Source organism: Dermacentor albipictus, unplaced genomic scaffold, assembly GCF_038994185.2.
Source record: "Dermacentor albipictus isolate Rhodes 1998 colony unplaced genomic scaffold, USDA_Dalb.pri_finalv2 scaffold_20, whole genome shotgun sequence".
Lineage (NCBI taxonomy): Eukaryota > Metazoa > Arthropoda > Arachnida > Ixodida > Ixodidae > Dermacentor > Dermacentor albipictus.
Genome location: NW_027225574.1, coordinates 4,079,117 through 4,101,065, shown reverse-complemented (window position 1 = coordinate 4,101,065; position 21,949 = coordinate 4,079,117). Strand labels below are relative to the sequence as shown.

Sequence of the window (21,949 nt, the reverse complement as noted above, 5' to 3'; positions counted from 1 at the left end):
CCGGATGGTGGAGGGTATAAGAAGGCCAGCGAGACGCCACGTAGAGACACATCTTATCTGCCCTTGTGTGCAGGAGCACGCACGGCGAAGGTTTCTGCATTCTTTTTTATCTTGGAGCGTACTGCTCACCCGTAACGATGTATTAAACGTCTTTTATTGTTTTTACATCACCTCGTCTTCCCTGCCGAACTCTCTCCGATGGCCAACCTGGTCCGAGCTCCAAGCAGACGTTGTTGAAGGTAGCCGAAACCCCGTCCCCGTAATAGTCGGTGGCGGCCTTAACAATAGGCGCTAAGGTTATCTGGGTCCTAGAATAACGATCTTTATTTCGACGCTATTCTATATCTCAATCATCCTTAGCGGCAAGTGAGGGATGCTGATAACGTGCATGAATCACCCACCGTTCGAGCCAATGAAGAAGGAAGAAAGGATTGGTTCGTAATGTAAGTTGAAAATGAATATTTTTTATTCGTGCTTTGATATCTGGGGATTAAAGCAAACAAAAGCAAATGAATGAATGAGACTTGTCTCGTTCTGCTTGGCGTGTCTCCTGCAATTGAGCCTCGGTGGTGCTTATTCGCAAAAAACACAAAGGCGTCGGCGACAGAGGAGCCTGCCGGAAGGAATTAAGAAAAGTTCGCACCCGCGCAACAGAGTTAGAAGTCTGGTACGCTAAAAATACGCAAACCCTGAGACTTCACTGGGACCGAACAAGATTAGATTTCACACGCATATGTGTGTTCTTTCTTTTAAATTGGAATAGAACAAAATACTAAGTCGAGTTACACTGCTATGGACTAAAATCGAGAAAAAGAGAGTAAATACCTTTTATCAAACGCCGCGGTTTGGTAAGCCAGAAGTCGGCGCAAAATGAGCATATGGCGACGCCGCCATCATGTCTCCAACGCAATTGCCTGAGACATCGCAGCTTGCGGCGACCAGCTGGTGGCCATTTATCGTCAGAGAAATGGTTACGCACAAATTCGAAAGAATATCAGAAAAGGTCATTCTGGAGGCTTGGCATTCTCCTACACAAAAGAAAGAAAGAGATAGCACGTGAGGAGCTAGGGCCACCAGAAATCCGACATATCGTTCAGTAGAAGTGAAAACTGGGCGAATTGGTATATGTTGTGCATATGTAGCGAAAAAAAATTCGGGCAGAACTCCTCTACGACGACTATCGAAGTACGCGAATGGCCGAAACGCGCCATGTGTGAGACGTGTACTGTAGCCGGGCTTCTCGCTCGCGCTTCCCTCTTGACACGCTACGCCTTCTGATGGTGCCACCGTGAAGCCCGCGCGCACCTAATGTCGCATACACAGTTACCCAAGTTCACTGAAGAGCGGCACATAACTACTGACACATATATACAAACGCTCACCACTCGCATTTTCACACCGCACTACCTTCGGTATCGGCCCATGTATTTAGAGTGCACTATCTCCAGGATAGGACCATACCTTTTGTTGGAATAGCTAAATAGTCCGAAAGAAAATTGGTTTGAGTATACCAAGAATGCTATTCGCATTAGATAAAAAGCAATCTACCGGTCTGGGCCTGATATAGCCTTTGTACCTTTCTTGATTTATGGGGTTTCACGTGCCAAAACCACGATCTGATTACGAGGCACGCCGTAGTGGGGGACTCCCGATTAATTTTGACCACCTGGGGTTCCTTAACATGCACATAAATCTAAGCACACGGAAGTTTTTGCATTTCGACGCCATCGTTCGTCCTTTGAGTTCTGTTAATGAATGTGAGAGAAGTTAAATTCTGCGAGCAGGTGCAGTTGGCTGCAAGAGCTTACGGAACAGGGCAGCTCCGAAAAATAAGAGTATTTCCAAGCAGTAAACCCAGGTATTACGGCCAAGTCTGCATTTGTGCTTTCGAAAATTGCACTCCAGCTCTCAGTCTTCGCTGCAAAAGACAGCGCGCCAGCGGACGGAAGCTGGATAGAAGACACGGACACACGTGCCGACATCCCCTCCTCCTTTTCCTTTTCCCCAGTAGACCATCGGTCATCCGTTCAATGAATATTTATCGACTCAATTAACAACGGTGCACATACGCCCGATATTTTGTTCGGACTACGCAGAATATGTACATATATACATGTATTTTAATGGCCTGTGGCAGATGACCCGTACGATTCTATCGTTGAGCTGAATTGCTCAAAGAGGCTTACATTAGCGTGTGCGTGCGTGTGTGTGTGTGAGGGGGGGGGGGGGCTCTCTTTTCTCAGTCTTCCTTCTGCTGGTGCGCTCTTTGTACAACGGGTTACCAACTACCCCAGTCACACTCCTTGCCGATGAGTTTTCGGCTATACGGCAGACAGTAAGAAAAAAAAATTATGCACAGCTTGCGTGTTACGCCAAAGTTAGGACAGGGTATATACCGTCGCCCGCACTAGTTTACAGAGCACAAAAACGGGCGAACAAAAAATCTAGCTCGATTTCTACGCATCAAAATACACGTAGCTTCGAATTAAGTGTTCCACTCCACTCACCACTACTCACTACGGATTGACTATTCTACTTCCTACAGCAGCCCGTTTGCTGCGGAAAATTAGTCCTTCTTTTTTTACTACATTCTTTTGTTAAGCTTCTTCACAAGTTATTCTCCTTCGCAACGCCACTATCCCGTTACTATCGCGGGCGATGATACATTAGTGTGTCTAGTAATACCTTTGACAAACGCCAAAATTCACTGTTGCGCAACACTGCCCAGAATCGGACACATTAATACGCTAGAGCTCTCCCCCCTGTACATCGGTGACACCGCAATAAGTTAGTAACAACTGCGTTTCAAAATCTCTCAATATATCGGACGACGCCCAGAAAATGTGCACGCTGCTCGCAGTGTTGGAGCCTGCTGAATATATCTGTTAAAGCCTGCGCGAAACTTGTCGGATTCGCACAACGGATCAGGTGAGTTTTTTTTTGCGCATTTTTTTCTGTCACACTTTAGTTGTAAAGTAACCATGGTAATGTACCACCGTAGCCGCATGGGCGAGTACAGAGTCCAGTGCATTCTGCAAAAAGAATATTTGTCCGTTTGTTCTTGAGTATACGATAACAAGGCATAGCTAGAACAATCTACTGACACGCGTCTGTCGAAGGTCGACTCGTGCAAGGTAAAATGCGTGCTTTGTCATCTAGTAGCAACAAACGTTCCCCGACGGAATAAAATTCTCGTTGAAGATAGGCACACGATGTGTTGGTTTAGATGCGTTTAGAGTGTTGGTGCAAAAAAAAAAAAATCGGGGAAGAGATTGATGCGACCGGATCTGTTACAGGCATAGGTAGCAGCACGAGGTAATAGAGCAGTTTTGAGGAAGAGAAAAAAGATTAAGGGGATGTATACAACAATGCTAGAATGAAAAGCATGTATAGCATACCTGATTATCTCAGGCACGCTATGGGCGACTATCTGTCACCGCCCCGTTTCAAAAGGGATGCCAATAAATCTTCACAATCATCAAAAGCCAAAGCTGCATAGAAAAAAAAAAAGCGAGAACGGGAAATGATTTCATCGAAACAGAAACACTATTTTAGTTTCACACCAAGACATCCGATAGACGATGACATCAAACATTCTTTCTGAAGACAGGGATATTATGGAGGAAACTAACTGACACCAATAATATTTAAACCTTCACAAGGCTCTACACTGGCAGGTAATGTAGACGAAAAGAATTCACCGGTTAACAGACGATGCTGGTAAAAGGCAAGTCGAATCGGACGAGGAACTGCGCAGGTTAAAAGAAGCAGGTTTTAGCAGAGCGGCTGCCTTTGGCGACTGAACAGCAAGAAGCACTTCGGCCACACGCAGTCAGCTCTGCTTGTGTATGGCCGAAGCGCTTCTTGCTGTTCACTCGTCAAGGGCTCGTCAAGGCTGGTCAAGGCTGGTCAAGGCCGGAGTCGGCCGTACTGTACCGGTCGCGAAGGCACTACGTGGCCGTCTGGGAGCCCTGCGGGCCCACGTGTAGACGCCGGACAAGAATATATAACCCTTGCGAGTCCGGATCCAAATCTCTGGCCGGGCGCGCCCCTGCACCCCAGCCGGCTATCCATGGTCGAACCGATTATGTTCTTGTGCTTGTTGCCAATTAATGGCACATACCCACTGCACGAAATTCACAAAGATGCAGACAAAAAGAGAGAAAAGCTACCTGCCCTCGGCTTCCTGCCGAGGACTCTGGAGCACCTCCTGCTGGCCTGCCCTGCTCACCTGCAGCACCGCGGCCGACTTCTGCAAGAGTTCCACCGCCTGGGGCTCCCATGTTCACGACAGGAAGATATCCTCTTCCCCTGTCGTAATAGTAATGACTAATAGTAATGACTAAGAAATTGGCTTGAATATTTGTTCAGCGTTACAGATGTCCCGACAAAAGTCTGAATTTGTCATTCAGACAGCTAAGCGTTCCTCATCTAGTCCTTGGTGGAACAGTGAATGCACACGAGTTTATCGAAGAAGGAAATTAAGCAGCTTGGAAAAAACTTCTAGATAATCAGAGCCCACAAAATTGGAAAGATTATCAATTTATTTCGGCAACCTTCAAACGTACTATTAAACACGCAAAAGATGAGTACGATAAAAACCATTTCGATCATCTATCTAAATCCAAAAACAAACGTGCTTTATTCAATTACCTTCGTTTTAGAAACAGACTCCCAATGAGCGTTAATGTAGACTCAGTCGTTTATACCTCACAGGAAATGCAGGGGTCCTTAGAGCTACTGGCTAAAGGATTGGTGAGCCGGTTCGCAACGCGCCTTCAAACTTCTGTTTTTACTCCTGCATTCTCGGACTGCAAAGAGATATCCTATTCGGAAGTAGCACAAGTTATGTTACGGTTGCCAGCCACATCGCCTGGCCCGGACGGAATAACAAATGCAATGTTAAAAGATTTTCTTTCAAGAAGCTCCACGTGAGCTTCCGAACTTAATTGGTAAACTACTCTGTTAGTAATGCATGGATTCCACAAGAATGGAAGATCAACAAAATTATTCCGTTACTTAAAAAGCAAGGGGCAGGGTACACTATCAACAACATCAGACCAATTGCGTTGACATCAAACATAGTGAAACTTATTGAAAGAGTGCTTCTCGGACAGATACTAGAGTTTTTTGTCGAAAATCAATTGTTGAGTCCTTGCCAAATTGGATTTCGATCTGGCTATTCAATATGGCACGCGCATGTACACCTTGAAAGTCGCATTAACATTTCCAGACAGAAAAAATACAATACGCGGCTTTAGTTACCTTAGATATATGTAAAGCCTATCACAGCATTGAACATACAATTTTAACAAATCGGTTACAGAGCATTGTTTTCCAGGCTATATTGTAGCATGCATGGGTGCATGAATTTTTAAATGACAGGGAATTATATTGTTTTCGAAGCGGCTATTATTCTAGTAAACATAAGCAAACAAGAGGTGTGTCTCAGGGATTGGTACTCTTACCAGTATTATTTAATATTTTACTGAGCAGAATCCCCGTTCACCCAGGTGTCAGTACCTACGTTTATGATGATGACATTGCCTTTTTTGGTATGGCTAGTGACATATACTCTCTTTACGAAATTTCGCAGTCGTATCTAAGGGAACTGGAACACTGGCTGGATAGCTTGCACTTAAACCTGAATGCTAATAAGTGTGCTATACTTGTTTTTCCCGTTAAACACCCAGTATACATATCGCTTAACTATCATATCGAAGATATCCCACAAGTGGAGTCACTCAACCACCTTGGAGTTACTTATAACGGAAATCTTAACTGGCGGCCGCACATTGAATATTTTGCGACAAAAGGAGCTCGTACAATGGGCATTTTGCGGAAGTTAAGCAATTGAAGAACAGGTATGCGAAGAAAATCCCTCTTGACGGTATATAAAATGTACGTTCGTCCGGTGTTAGAATTTGGATGTGTTTTATTCACAGGTGTTCCATCACACAAGCTTCGGCCGCTAGTTTTGTTAGAACGAGAGGCGATATGTCCGTGCTTACGCCTTCTAAAATACGTTGCGTTGCCGTATTATACCTGGAAGCAAGAATCCCACCCATTTTATGCCGATTTCACCTCTGACCGTTCAGCCTTGCTTAAGGCTATATGAATCACCATTAAACCGTCCTCAAATATTTTTCATCTCCCATCCAGAATTAATTTTCCCGTTCATTGCCCCAGGTTTCAGACACCACACATTATATTTGTGCAAACATTACTTGAACCACTAGATATGCAAATTCGCGATGTGCTTCCTAATAATATGCGTTCAAATCACCCGGAGATCAGGTTCGATGACATTTTCCCAAACCACGCGAAACTACTCCCTTGCAGCATCTTAAACGCCATGTTGCGGCACCGCCTAAGCACACTAGAAACGAACATTATCATTGCAACAGATGCATCACAGTGCGAGGAAAAAGCTGGCATTGGAATATTTTGTTCTGCACTCGACTGGTCTTTATTTGAGATTGCCTGATTTTGTGCCTATTTTTCTGGCCGAGTTGTTAGCAGTAATCCTAGCTTTACGTAAATTAGACCATATGATTACAACGGCTGCTATTCTTACTGACTCCCTTTCTGTATGCTCTTGAGTCACCCATGCCAAAACTCTTCCACTTACTAGTTCCTGCCCATGTGCAATGTGTTCATTTGATTTGGGTGCCTGGTCATAAAGGTTTGTTTTTTATTGAAACTGCCGATTCCCTGGCAAATGCATCACTATCCGGCCCTGTTCTTCCTATTTTACCAGTGATACCACAGATCACGGCGGCAAGATTTCGGATGCGATAAGTTAGATTAGCCTTGTCAAACTCACATTTGACTGCTTCTCCAGAATATAAGCACCTGGCATTTCCCTGGCATAGCGAATCCTGTTACACAAAGATGCTTGAGGTCTGCCTCACCAAATTACGCTGCTGCATTCCCTCCCTAAATTTCTATTTACACAGGTCGGGTTTGGTTCCCTGCTCCCTCCGTTATTTTTGTGATGAGGAGGAGACGATACATCACTTTCTCCTATCTTGTCACCGCTTTACTGCGGCCAGAAAAACATTGTTGGAAATACTTTTTCGAAGAATTGGCCTGGACTTGACAGAACCTGCAATTCTTTCGTTCGGGGCGTCCACTTTGGGATTCAGCCACAGGGATGCATGCTTCGCTGTCCAAGCATTCCTTACAGAATCTAAATGAATGTCCTGCTAAATTCTTTTTTGTTACTTTTAAATTAATTATTACTCCGTCAACATGACCTTCCTTATTTTAACAGGTAATTCTACCCTATTCAATGCTATTCCCATAGATATTAGGAAATGTATGCTCCATATTAATTTGGGATAATCCACCCTTGTCCTGGCCAATCCCCGATCGTGGGTAGGAGACACACGTGTCACAGGCTACAAGAACAACAACAACTACCTCATGATGCTGGTTTCAAAGGTTGTGACGCATATATACCCACTAAGGCGTATCGGCCAAGAATTGGTCGGCGCAGGCAAGATGCACAATTGGAACGCTAAACAAGATCCTGCATACATCACCCTGCATACATGCGAAACAGCTACGAGCAGTGTTGAACGGGACAAGGGCAAGCGCCGCTCCAACTTGTTTCGTCATGTGCAAGAAGTATCAAACTATACCCTTGTCTGCACACAAGCGTTTCTAATGAGGCACCCCGATGGGGTCGAAAGCGGGTCTGCCTTCTCCAACAGCAGCGCGTCCGTCGTGTCGGCCTGCAGCCGAGGAAGTCGGGCGCAGGTCTTGGCGCCTGCTATTCCAAAAGAACTCGCGGCAAGAAGCCGAGGTTTAAAGACTGTGAGCTGCGGGAACATCGTGCGCGGTCGCCAGAGGATTTTGTTCCCTTCTTTCTCATTTGTAGGCTTTTGCGCAAGCACGCGAAAGAGCGAAACCGGCCCTTTGAAGAACCGCGCATCCCATTCCGGGGGTCAACCTGACCGAAATGCGGAAGCAGTTCTCGACAAACGCGTGGGCTTTTTAGCCGCCGTCAAGATGAAGCGTGCAGCGTTTTCGAAGACTTCAGCGACACAGGCTGGGCAAGGCTACAGCTGAGCTTCTCTTGAAGCTACGATACCTCCGGCTTCCCAGTGTGCTCGGTCCGCCCCCTCCCCCTCCCCCGTTCTTCCTAGTCTTTTTTTTTTTTTTTGTTCCGTTCCTCTGACCATCTTAAGAACCGGAGCGACGCGTCTTGCGAGCCTTCCGTAACCTCCGCGAAAATGTCTTAGGGGCATGTGCGCTTTCAGCCTCCTATTAGACGCTTTAGGAGCACGATCCGGGGCGGCACGTTAAAGAGGTTCGGGAACATGTGATATCTGTTGCACAAGGTATACAAATGAAAAAAAAAGGATTGAAGGGACGGAAGTCGACCCTTCAAGCTCTTGCTTTCCAATTTTGATACATTTTTTTAGAGTGCTGAAGATTTGCATTGAATTTTCCGATAGCAACGCTGTATTCAGTAAAAGTGGCGCTAGCAGAACATTGCGGTCAGCACCATTTCTTTTCCTATCTGCAAGATTTGCATCCACAGACATGCGTGTGCATGCTGCGTGAGCAATTAGGCGCGCTTACATGACTGCTTTTCCACACAAACGGGGCAATGGGCCCTCGACATGCATGCATCTCTGCTTCCGGGGACACCATCCGGGAAACGCCCCCCCCCCCCCCCTCCCCCCACCAAAGCCCGAAGCAACCGAGCTCTGGGCTGCCGAAGGCGGCGGCGGTGGACTTATGCCGCGGGACGGGCCTTGGCCTATTGAAGAGCCCGTGCGCGTCAATCGAAGCGTTGCAAAACTGCTTGCTTACGTTCTTGCCTCACACGAACGATATGCGCCACGCTACGCCACGCCACGTTCACGGTGGTGCAAGTCACTCTCGAAAGCTGCTCACGAGGCCGTGCACGGCGTCCTTCGCAGCTAACACAGTTATATGAGACTCGTACATACATATAGCGCTTCCGGAAATTTTGCGGCAGGGTGTGACCGCCTACTTCAAGGACAGGACTGGGAAATGAACGAACTCTTAAGAAAACAACGAGCAAAAGAATGTTTACACATGGACGTCTCGAGGACGTTACACGGCCTTATGCGTTTCAAGAAGGCTGAAGAAACACTACTCGTGCTTTTTACCACCCGCCCTGATTGATGAGGGAGCTTCACAATATGTTTATCGGATTCGTTGAGTAGTGTTAGCAGGAGACACATTTGCGTCTTATGTGTTTTATTAACGCGATAGCGTTAAGGGTCCCGTGCGGCAGAAAATCCGGCGTCCCGCGTCCCACGTCGACCACCTTTTCGCGAGAGATTATTCCGAACCACGCATACCCTGGCACGCAGGCCCTCCGTGTAGTGCAGAGACGTTACAGAACCAATTGGATTTTTCGAAGTAAAGTGCGTCAGAAAAATCGTAAAGTAACACTTACACACAACCTACAGACATGATATAGCTAGCGTGGGATTGTAATTTGGATATGCGAGAAAACAAAATTCTGTTACATGGAAACTCAAACACAAGCCCCTTTTCCAGCATTTCTACCATTCATAGGGCGGTGCGCGCGGCTCCTTGCAACAGTTCCAGTTGGCGTTCGCCTACGCGCATCCGCAGCCCACGCAAGAGGCCGTGTATCGACCAGAAAGTTCGGCTTCGTACATAGCGTTCGCCGCTAGCCTTTCCCGGTAAACATTGCGGTTACATACGCCCCAGTTGGCGGGAAGCGTGAGAAGCAGTCGGGGATCTTTGAATGCTATCGCGTTCCCACTCTTAAAGCGTCCTTCAAATTATTCTTTTCTTTACCCTTCTTGTCTTGGATTCCACACTAGGTATATTTGTTTACCTTCATATGTGACTTCCTGGTTGGCACTCCATGCGGCCTCTATATCTGGCATACCGAAATTTTGACGCAGAAAGCGAGGCCAGCATCTTGGTCACAAATGCAAGCACAACTAGAAAAACAGATAAGAGCCTTTCGTTTTTTCCCATCGCACGGAGCTCATCGATTTTAATCGAAACATTCAAACATTCCGCTTTCGTTTCCATAAGCTTGTGCAAAATTCGGCAAGTAGAACCCCACTTTGCGGTGACCCATATTTGTTCAGCCTTTATGTGCCTGCAATGTATCCTCTAACACCATCCAACGGTGTGAGACTTAGTGGTCACATAGGGTTGTTCTTATTTTTTACATTATTTCGTTTTAGAACAGATTTCATTTATAAAATCGCTTCCATATAGTGCATCTTCAGAGTGTTACTTGGGCATTCCTTGGCACGAGAAACCGCAACAAACAGTGCTAGAAACAGCAATGTTTAGGGAGGTGATTAGGAATCAGGGACTTTCGCTAATCATCGCTTTTATCATTGACTTTGGTGCGAAAATATCATGAACATATGTAATAAGATATGTATTTAAGCTAATAGTTTTTTGAAAGCTTTCTTCACAGACTGCGGGGAGGAATTAACTGAAGCGACGACGCATTTTTCACCCCGTTATTGGGGGACATGTCTCGAATCCGGGTTTCTAGTTTCAGAATTTCTGCTAAGCGGATACGGAATTCTTATTACCCGCCTTCCTTTTTGCAGTTGCAACATATTCCCTGAAATGACTAAGGCAATAAGTTTTAATTAGTTAATTATGGTTAATCAGCTAAACGAACATCATGATTTGCCATACAGGCATTCAGTGAGTTTTTACAGTAGTCCAACTGAAGAGGCGAAACAGCGCACCGCTCGAAAAAAAAAAAAAACCATTCGATCAAGAAAAAAGGAAGAAAAAGAAACTGCTACTATCATGCTCTAACAGCACCCTCTAGTTCTAAGACCCTCTCTGTCCATTTTATTTTTTCGCCACCAGCGCAGGGCAGCAAACCGGAATGTCATTCTTGTTAGCCTCCCCGGTGTCTTCCATGCCTTTCCTTCCTGGGTTTTTAACGCGACAGCGTTAAGGAGCTCAGAGTGAGAGGAACTAAAAGGTAGCAGAGGTTTAGTAGCCCGAGGCTCATACTGCCAACAGACATGATTACTTGCTAAAAACAATCTAAGATCTAAAAACCTGATGGAAGAATGTACCGAAAGTTCGTGGGTCACTTCAATGGGGGATAAAGTCTGCCGGAAGGTTGTCAATGTTCGACTAACGACGAAGTCGGCGTCACTGCAATTTTTATCTACCAAAATTAGGAAGTCGTCAACAAATCTAAAAACTTTGACTACGCTACTACCCTCGAGACTGCTGGAAATGGTTCTGCCAGCACGAGCTAAAGATAAGTCACTCAGGATCGGAGCTAAACACGACCCTATGCAGACACCGTTCTTTTGCAGGTACAAACGACTGTCCCATTCAATACAGGTGGAAGCCAGCTCGTGTCGCAGAAAAGCCGGTGTCGTCCGTAATCGAAAAATTCCGGAAAGCAATTCATAAATAAAAACAACTTGCAAGATGGGCTGGGCGGGAATCGAACCTGGGTCTCCGGAGTGTGATACGGGGACGCTACCACTCAGCCATGAGTTTTTTTTTTTTTTCTTTATTGCACTCAGCCATGAATTCGATGGTTCAAAGCGCGACAAAAGCGCCTCTAGTGAATACGGTGTTGCCTTAAAAACGCCGTAGAAAGTTATACTGCGGTGTTTATCGGTAATTATGAGCATGTAAATTACAGAAGCCGCAGATCAACGAGTAGCGAAGTACGTTTCCGCTACATTCCTGCTGCGCTTGGCGCACACACAGCCATCTCACGGCAAACACAGAAGACCCCCCCCCCCCCCCTCCCCTCGCAATGTACGGCGCTGCCTCGACAGGTGGCGCGCCACTCGCCCGCTTCTCCCCTTCGTCTCGTCAAGAGCCTGCCGAGCGAATGAGTGGGTGGTGCGAACGGGGTGCGATAACGCTATCGCGTTCCACTTTTGAAGGCGAACCTCAAGCGTCCTCCAATTCTTTTTTTTTTTTTTTGAGAGACAAGCGCCGTAGTGATGGCGTATGATAGAACGGGAAAGCAGAGAATATCACGCGTATATTTAGAATCCCGTTTACGGCCCACTTGCTGCAACCCCGTGACGTATCCGGTTATCGAGGAGCCCAAGCAAGGCCAGAAGCTGCGCGATGAACTGCTTCGAAATTTTAGCCCCTACAGCACGCTCAAGTACCAGCAGTGGATATTTTATATGAGCGCGAACAACTTCAAAACGTGCCACAACCATCGTACATCCTATACGGCGCTGGCAGGTCGTCGAGGTGTTCAAGCGATCACGTGGCAATAGTAAAATAATAGCCGATCTGTGCGAACACCTAGCAGGCATACTTCAAGAACAGCTTCAGTTGAAATGAACCATAGAGACCTGCAAATATTTCCAAAGGCAATCTCTAGTCGGTGATGACGTCTTTGCGGAGATCACTGTCTCCAGAAGCTTACATGAAGACAATTAGTGAGACTTTCTGCCCGTTCTGTGCTAATTAATTACGGCTTCAAAATTTTACTGTGCAATTTTAAAGCCTTTAGCGGTGTCTACGGATATCTGCGATTCCCGCATAGTTTCACTCCGACAAATCGCCTCGTCTGTCTGTGGCGTAAGTTGATGATTTTCAGACAGACGACCTATGTGTTGAACCCGGATGGAGATCTGAAAGCCTGGATAAGGATATAGCTGACGGTATACTACAGAGCCGGTACGTTTCTTGCGTTATTTATTAATGCGTGAGCATTAGCAGTGTCAACGTGGAAAAAGAAGTGTTTGTGTGTAAAGTGCGGGAAGTCGGTCACATGGCACACACACACACACGCATATAATATATATATATATATATATATATATATATATATATATATATATATATATATATATATATATATATATATATATATATATATATACTCCTCCAAGAGCAGGGGCGTGCGTCGAGTGAGCTTTTGAACAACACTTTGCTATCTAGTGAACGCAGTTTAAATCGTGGATCCGGTATATCCAAGAGGTGCGAAGAAATGGTAACACGTTTTCCTCCGAGTATACCGCTATTTATTTCTAGTTTTATTACTTTGTTTCTGCTGCTACGGAACATGCTTCGCCATGGCGCAAGCTCGAGTTCAAGGTTTATTATTTATTTTATTTATTATTTATCTTCATTACCATACTACTTCCCAGGGCTGCTCAAGCAAAATAGGATACATCAATATTCAGACATCATAACGCTACAACATGCATACAGGACGAGTTGCGATCTTTAACGAATTACAAGTATTCGCAATGCACCAGCGATAACATCTTCCGAATTGTTTTTCTGTTCGCCGCTAAAGGGAAAAGAAGCGCCGAGGCGAATCCCCCTAAACGAGAATTGTCACATCTCTCTGTATGCCGAAACTCTATACACCACTCTCTTGTGAAGTCGGCGTCTGGTAGATTAATCACGGACGGACGAAGCGAGTCGACGCCAGCGCAACTTCCATTCCGCGCACAAGAACGGTCGCTGCAGGCGTGCGCAGCGCCTTCTCTCCCCCCCCCCCCCCACTTCCCCCGTTTCGCGCCTCCATTAAAGCTTCCCCTCCTCCGTTTCCCCTTTTCGCCAGAGAGGCCCACCCACTCACACAGCAGTGGAGCGCGGGACACTGTGCATGCGGCGAACACTGCGGTGGTGGGGCCACGAACGCGGAGGAGGGTCGGATGACTCCGCAGAAGACCACACACGACGGGCGCTCCTCCGGAGCATATGCACTGCGCGCACAGCCGAACGCGGGGGCAAGCGTCAATGCGAAGAGGTCCAGTGGTGCCTCGGCGAACATCACGGCGCTATCAGAGCCCATATCCTCCGTTGCGCAGATGCAGCAGCTGCGTGTCGGTCGAGAGAGTGTAGTAGCCTCTGGTCACGCCCTTCACAACGGGCACGTTGCACGACCTTGTTTCAGATTCTCCGCGCGCACTCTCTGTTCTCAGTGGCTTCGCGACTCCCGTCTCGCGAGCCGTCCTCGACGCGTTGAGCGCCCAATGCAGGGACTTTGCGATCTTCCCGGATCCGCCAGTATGCATAGTAATGACAGCCCTGACGTTTGATGGAAACAGGCGACGTGCGCGAGCTCCTTATGCCACCTGTATATATACACACAATTCCAATGAGTCTGTTCGCATCCACCTGAAGGGCCTACTATTCAGTCAGAGAATCAGGGCTGCTTGCGTGAATCATAATGTCTAAACAACTCATCTTGGAACTATGTACAGAAATATATGGCAGAGTGAAAAGCGCCCACTGAATAAAGTGAGCGTCCACCAGTGCTGCAGAATGGCTCGGTTTCAGCCAGTTGCCTAAACACGCACTGCCACGATGTGCCTATGGTTCACAAAGCCACGAATACACCAAACAGGAATTCTCTTAGTGAACCTCAGTGGCCATCCGTGAGCTGCGTTCTTGTTTCGCATAAGAAATAAATGAGTGCGGCGTTGAAAAGAAAAGTAAATCTCCGTAACGGGAATAAATATATGGCCCTGTTCAATTCCCCCTCCCCTCTTTTTTTTTTTTGTTGTGCAGTGGTGAAAATTTGTCATATTTAAGTGTACAACATCTCGATCCAGCAGTTCTCGTCAAGAGGCTTACAAAAATACCGAGCTCTTATTGGCCGGATAAAACAGCTTTGTCGCCATCATAAGTCGTACACGCCTGACGTAAATGTCCCACATGCATATGCTGAATTTTCTTGGCATTAGACACCGAATTCCTCGTGAGTCCCGCTACGTGGACTTAACCTTAAAGTATTGAAAGCTGCCTCCAAATTACACAAGGCCGAATTCAGAAGTGCGTGGTCATAGTGGCTTGCCTTGCATAATTACGAGTGGTAAGAAGATCGAAGAGCTAGGTCTCTGTCGACGTCATGCCAAAACCTTTGATGTCAGCAGGGATTAATAGTTTCGATATGACGTCGGCAACTGTGGAGCTGGTTGTTGAAGCGGAACAGTTCTTACAAATGGGCCAACTACCTTCGGGTACGCCGCTCAAGGAAAAGATAATGATGTGGTTAGAGTCCGCGATGGCATGTCATGATATTTGCAGACCTCGAAGCGGCAAGGCGCACAGAGACTATAGGTCGTAGGGAAAGGGCCAGTTGTAACGGGTGCGTGGGTCGAATAAAGAGAGAATGAGTGCGCGACTGCAAGTTTGGGAAATGCGGCACGTGGTGCGTGGGTCATCAGTTAAGCACGCCACGTGATGGTCAATGATTAAGGAAAGCTACCGTATCTCCTTTTGTGCAGGCACTGACGACGTGCGCGCGCACAAAAATAATAATATTTTGATTTCTATGCCCCAATGTTGTTGCGAGATATACGCGTGTGGTAGAGAGCCCCGGTTTAATTTAGGCAGATGGGGTCAACTCTGGTCCAACTAGGGAGGTTACACGCTCCACTTCGCTTATGCAAAGACAGGACTTCGCTATTAACAATCACCGACACTATGGCACGCACTAACACTAAAGCATGCTTGCAAAAAAAGACATAAAGAAAAGCAACAACGAACGCGGAGCCGTCTGTGGTTTCTCGAACACGCACTTCAATCTAAGGGCATATTTGTTTTCCCACTCCACCCCTATCGGAAGATGGTCGCCACGTATACGTGCTCAGCAGGAGAATAGCCTCAGTCACTGAGAAACTGCAGCGTGTGGCATGCCACGAAATGACGTAAATGAGAGTGCTGACGCAACGTCTTCATCCCCGCACTACTTCCTACGACGCCGTAGATTGTCGCAACGTACACGCGATGCCATGTAAGTGTTTTCCAGACAAACGGCAAATCACACTTGTTTGTATATGAAAGACAACGGAGCAGGAAAGCTCTCGTAGACTGGAAGTATACGAAAAATATACATAAACATGGGAAACTACCTTGTAATTCTTGACGCAATCTACGCCGCGGTTTTCAGAAATTTAACAGCAACACTAGCTATCATTTTCCTCGATTTTTTTCAATAAACACAGCGAAAGCTTTAAAAATGCAATCACCAGTCTAGCCTGCCATAGTGTCTCGCCTTTGCTGTCGCTATAAGAAACCCCATGTAACTGAAATTAATCTGTAGCTATCCACAACGGTGTTCCCGATGCCCAGCTGTCACTTAGGGAAGTAAAACCTCATAAATTACCATGGGTTTTGTCTTATTTACAAGCTTGCTTATCATATATTATACATGTTACGTGAATAGGGAGAGCGCTTACGCGCACCAGGGGCCCTATAACGCAAAACTATTCCAATATGCTTTTTATTCCAATCTCCTGACATCAAGGGCGCTATAACGTAAAACTATTCCAAACTTTTCTATTCCAATTCTGCTATCAGCCCTCCACGATTGGTCAAAAACTTTTTTCGACCACGCCCACTTCACCTATCTGTCACACGACGTCACGAAAACCGCGATACCTCCCTATCTGATCTGATGTGTACACACTGATTATGCATGATTTGACAGAAAAAAGAAAAACAGTTATTTCTGATTCGACCCCTTTTCGCCATTAGCCTTCGGCTATTGGTAAAATGTTTTCGGGCTAAACCCACTTCACCTGCCTGTAACACGACGTCACAAAACCGCACAAACTCACCGCGTCAATGTGACGTGTACGCGATAAAGATGCATGAATATGCCGAACAAAACTGAATTTTCTTCGGAATAGCCGCAGGCTGCCCCGTTCCGAAAGGAATAAAAGATCGCTGCCGCCGATCGCTGAGACGCTGGCTAGTCGCACCTGCCGGAGAGCATGGGTGTATTTGCGTATAATAAAACTTCTTGCGTGGCCGTGTAACGTTTTCGAGCCATTTCGGCACGTTTACCACCTCATTCTGCCAACTCTTCTTTGCTGAGGGTCCGTTTTAGCGTCATTTTTGAGCTTCCGTTGCATGCCGCCGCGATTTTCGACCAGCCACCACAAGCTAAGTACGGGAAAGCCGACCAATCGCAGGCGCCGGCACCACCCTCTTCATCCGGTTATCGATTTTCGGTGCACTGGCTCTGCCCCAGCGAATCCTTCTCTACTTGAGCGTTCTCCTCGCCTCTTGTCAGCCAATTAGATACGACAAGCCGCTGAGTGTAGGCAATGTTATTCGTTTTTCAAGCAAACAAAAGTGACCTCCTATGAACGAGGAGAGCGTTTGATTGGTTTGTTCAGACAATCCTGCGGGTGACCGCCCGGTGCTTGCGTCGGTGGTTACGCAAATTTGACGTCAGGAGATTGGAATAGAAACATATTGGAATAGTTTTACGTTATAGGGCCCCAAATTTGCGCAACAGCCGACGCAAGGATCGGGTGGTGACCCGCTGGGTTGTCTGAACAGACCAATCAAACGCTCTGCTCATTTATAGGAAGTCACTTTTGTTTGCTTCAAAAACGAAGAACACTGCCTGCACTGAGCGGCTTGTCTTACCTAATTGGCTGACAAGAGGCGAGGAGTACGTTCAAGTAGAGAGGGATTGATGGGGCCGAGCCAGTGCACTGAATATCGATAACCGGATGAAGAGGGTGGTGCCGGCGTCTGTGATTGGTCTGCTTTTCCTTACTGAACTTGCGGTGGCTGGTCGAAAAACGCAGCGGCATGCAATGGAAGGTTAAGAATGCCGCTAAAACAGATGCCCAGCAAAGAAGATTTGGTAGAACGAGGTCGTAAACGTGCTGAAAGTGCTTGAAAACGTTACACGGCAACGTAAAAAGCTTTATTGTATGCAAATAAACCCATGCTCTCCGGCCTACGCGAGTAGCCAGTGCCTGAGCGATCAGCGGCAGCCATCTTTTATTGCTTTCGGAACGGGGCAGCCTGCGGCTATTCAGAAGAAAATTCAGTTTTCGGCATATTACTACAGCCTTAACGCGTAGACGTCACTCTGATGAGGTTAGTTTTCGTGGTTTTGTGACGTCCGTGACAGGCAGGAGAAGTGGGTGTAGCCCGAAAACTTTTTACCAATAGCCGAGGGCTAATGGCGAAAAGGCGTCAAATCATAAATAGCTATTTTTCACTTGTTCTGTCCAATCTTGCATAATAAGTGTGTACACGTCATATAAGATGGGGAGCTATCACTGTTTTCGTGACGTCGCGTGACAGACAGGCAAAGTGGGGGTGGTCCGAAAATTGTTTTTGACCGATCGCGGAGGGCTGATTGCAGAATCGGAATAGAAAAGTTTGGAATAGCTTTACGTATAGCGCCCTAGGGAACAGATCTTCAAAGCTGGGCATGTTGAGAGCTGCGAAAACATGTACAGTTGGTTCTAAGGTCATCCAGTATTATCACTTATAATAGATATCTCCAGGCACGGTTCTCGTTTACGTTACCGAATCGGACATCCTTTTGTTTGGGCTTACCAGTAGCGTTGTCTATAACCATGTGCTGCCACATGTTTCTTTTACGGTTCGGTACTTCAAAGGTCATGTTCTGGTTCATCTGGGTTCTACTACTGCTGTTCATTCCATCCCAGTGCTGGATTCGAGAGTTTGAGCAATGCATTTATGCATTCATGCTATAGTTATTTCGCATTATGTTTAATTCGGTTCGCATGCTTCACTCATTGTTATTTGCATTTTTGAATATCTATTTTCTCATTTCTCTATCTCACATTCGTCAGGTGCCATGGAGCATGGCATAGGTGCCAAACCGGGAGTATTGAGCAAGCGTTGACAAGTAATTTCTGCCTTATTTTCAAATTTTCAGTCTCCGTAGCTGCACCATACCAGCATGACCTTCTTTGCATCCTCTCTTGAATAGTGTTGAGTCTGCCCGACTCTAAATTATAGACACGCTGAGGTGAAGTCACTCACCTTCCACCCCGCCCGTACCAGGTCTCTTCAGATTTCCCGCTCTGCCGCGGAGTTTCTCTCATCGTGTAATCATTTTATCCCTCGAGGTTTGGTTGACGCCGCCGTTTTTCGATACGGGTTTGTGTTTTAGACTGAGATACTTAGCATGCTTAGTTGGCGGGCAGCTGTGATATTAGTCTTGGCTGTGATTGAAATGTGGATAATTCGCTGCTTGGAAACTTGTTCTGTGTCGAGAGCAGTCTTGCACTTTATTTTCCGCCATGGTTCACGCTAGAAGACGTATCAAGTAGACGGTGCTCCGAGGACGAGCTATAAGCTGTCGGTTGTCTCGTTTCCTAGTAATCGTGGTCCGCGTGGACGTACGTCCACGCTGTATACACGATGTCGAAAGGGTGCGAGCAAAGTAGGTTTCTCAGGATGGCCACGACTTGGGCGCTGTTCCAAAGGGAGAATTACGACATGATATTTTATCCGCGCTTACGAACACGGGCTTAGACGCTCTGAAGCTCTTTGGCCTCGCTTTCGTTCTGCCTAGACATGCAACTAGTTATGCGACGGTTGTCCTCGCCGCTGGCCATGGGCACAAGCCACTGCACCCTCGTTGTACACGTCTCTCATTTTGGTCGGTCGGGGCTGTGGACCCGCTCGTCCAGTGCACAGAACGAACGACGGGACGACAACCAATTTCGTGGGGCGCCGCAGAACAGTGAGTGATACGTGCCTGAGATATACGAAATCAGCTAAACATAATACAGCATAAATTCACGTAAAAAGAAAAAAAAGGCGCATTACTTCGTCGTCTTGAAAACAAGTTATGGCAAAGTGTCCTGCATTACTCCGAAGGGCCTTAGTTGCGGCTGCTGCGAGGCGTTTCTCGAAGTATCTTTCACACTCGCACGGTCCACTTCCGTTGCAGTCAAAGAGCGAGTGGCATTTACCTGACTGTCACACAAGCCACTGTTACCAACGAGTTATAGGACCATGGTGAAGGCTTGACATCGCGTCGGCTTGTGAGTGTGCTTTCGCATTGTTAGAGAGAGAGAGAAACAACTTTATTGAGCCGAGCTCGACATCTTCTTAGACGCCGTCGATGGAAGTGGTTCCCTCTACACGGGACCCATATGCTTCCCTAGCCGCCTGGCCCCTGGAGATTAGGACAAGCTGGTCTTCCAGGGCGGTGCTGGTTAGCAAGGTCTCTCATCTAAGGGTGGATGAGGGTATGGATGAGGATGAGGGTAAGGGTGGATGAGGGATGGGGTAGGGTAGTGGGGCAGGTAAGAGGTGGCGGGATTGCCTTGATGAAATCGCATACTCCAATGACGTGTTGGAGCGTGCCTAACTGAGTTATGCAGAAGTTACAATCCTCCTCGTACCTTTCCGGGTACATTTTGTTTTGAAGGTAAGGGTGCGGGAAGGCCTGTATCTACCTGTAGGTCGCTTGCTGTTCTCTGCTAAGCGATTTGTGAGGATCGAGGCAACGGCGCCTCTCCGTCTTATAATTGTTCATAATGTCTCTATAACTAATTATGGACTGTGGCTCACCTTCCTCTACCCGGTGTTCCATCTCTCGGGCGAACTGGTGGGCAAGTTCGTTGCCCTCCAGCCCAGAGTGAGCCGGTGTCCATATTAACTCAACTTTCCTTTCAGGTACGTCACGTTTACTTTTGAGAATATCTAGTGCCGCAAGAGACACCCACCCCTTTCTGTAGTTATTATACGCCTTTTGCGAGTCGGTGACAATTCTTTCCACCTTGGGCTGCGCGAGTGCTAGCGCTATCGCCGCCTCTTCTGCCACCTTCGGAAAAGACGTCTTCATGGAGGCGTAGGTTACGAGCACATCCCGCGTCGTAACTGCCAGCGTGGCTTTCGATGAAAACTTGGGTAACGAAGCGTCTGTGAAGAGAGTGATCCCCTCTTCCTCTTCTACTATTTGACCCAAAGTCTCCGTCAAGGCCGCTATACGAGCCGCTCTGCGGCCGTCGTTACGACCCGACCTCATGTTTCTAGGCAGTGGCTTACTATGGATTTTATGTGCCCACAACCTGGGTAACGGCCCCGTTTCCTTCCGCTCTGCCTCTTGCCAGCCAAACTTGGCAAGAACGCGACGTCCCGCCGACGTCTGACTGAGTCGAACTCTTTGATTAGACAGATGAGCTTCTATTAACTCTTTGACGACATTGTGCTTGGCCATGCCGAGAAGCTTGTCGGTCGAAGAATGCTTCGGAATGCCCAGCGCCATCTTGGTTACCTTGCGTATAATGACGTTCAACTGGTCCCTGTCTTTCTTCAGTAACTTGAGGTACGGCGCCGCCTAGACGATGCGCGACGTCACGAAGGCCTGGACGAGCGTCAGTACATCGTCCTCCTTCAATCCCCTTTGTCTGTTTGTGACTCTTCTCATCATTTTCGAAATTTGTTCCATGGCAACCTTGATTTTGTCGATCGACGCCCCCGCCTTGCCATTGTTCTGGAAGATGACACCCAGGATACGTGCTTGCGTGGTTGGTGTTATGGTCGTCCCGTCGATGGTGATGCATACGTTCTCTTGGTCTCCTTTCTTTCTTCTTGGCTTGATGACGAGTAACTCTGACTTCTGTGGCGAGCAACCGAGGCCGCACGATTTAGCGAACTCGTGCACAGTCTTTGTCACTCTCTGAAGGGTCTCCTCTATTTAACTCTCCGACCCTGCCCTCGACGTCCACACAGTGATATCGTCTGCATAGAGAGCGTGATCTATGCCCTCTATGTCTTGAAGCAAAGCCGGGAGAGGGAGGAGTGCCAGGTTGAAGAGAAGCGGCGAAAGAACCGATCCTTGCGGGGTGCCTCTGTCTCCCAGGGCTATCGGTTTCGACTTCTCCTCTCCAATTTTGATCGTTGCCGTTCTATTGCTTAAGAAGTGCTGCACATATCTGAATGTTCGCTTTCCGCATCCCGTTTGGCGCAGGTTACGGAGAATACTTTCGTGTGTGACGTTATCGAAGGCCCCCTTGAGATTGAGCGCAAGAATAGCTCTTGGCGTAGGGGTCTTCGCTTGCTTGATAACCAGCTCGTGTAGTTGCACCAAGACGTCTTGCATGCTCAGGTGCCTCCGGAATCCGTACATGGTCGGTGGCATCTGATCAGTGACGTCCAAATGTCTGTGTAGTCTCTTAAGCACCATACGCTCGACCAC

At 47.2% G+C, this 21,949-nt stretch overlaps 1 protein-coding gene and 1 long non-coding RNA gene across 4 annotated transcripts in view; both read right to left on the bottom strand.

Annotated features, from left to right (window-relative positions):
• The window catches only part of LOC139052225 (uncharacterized), a 47,916-nt gene extending 43,824 nt beyond the window's left edge, over positions 1-4,092 (bottom strand). Inside the window, exons 1-4 of one of the 2 annotated variants that reach the window (XR_011509793.1) lie at positions 3,937-4,092; positions 3,399-3,491; positions 826-1,028; positions 467-613 (exon numbers count right to left, since the gene is read on the bottom strand). This is a non-coding gene — a long non-coding RNA (uncharacterized lncRNA). Of the gene's footprint in view, positions 1-466; positions 614-825; positions 1,029-3,398; positions 3,492-3,936 lie in introns of those variants that run through there. The other variant, XR_011509794.1, reaches the window with a different exon arrangement.
• Positions 1-21,949, bottom strand: part of LOC139052213 (rap guanine nucleotide exchange factor 2-like) — a 784,545-nt gene that overhangs the window by 652,888 nt on the left and 109,708 nt on the right. The window lies entirely within an intron of this gene.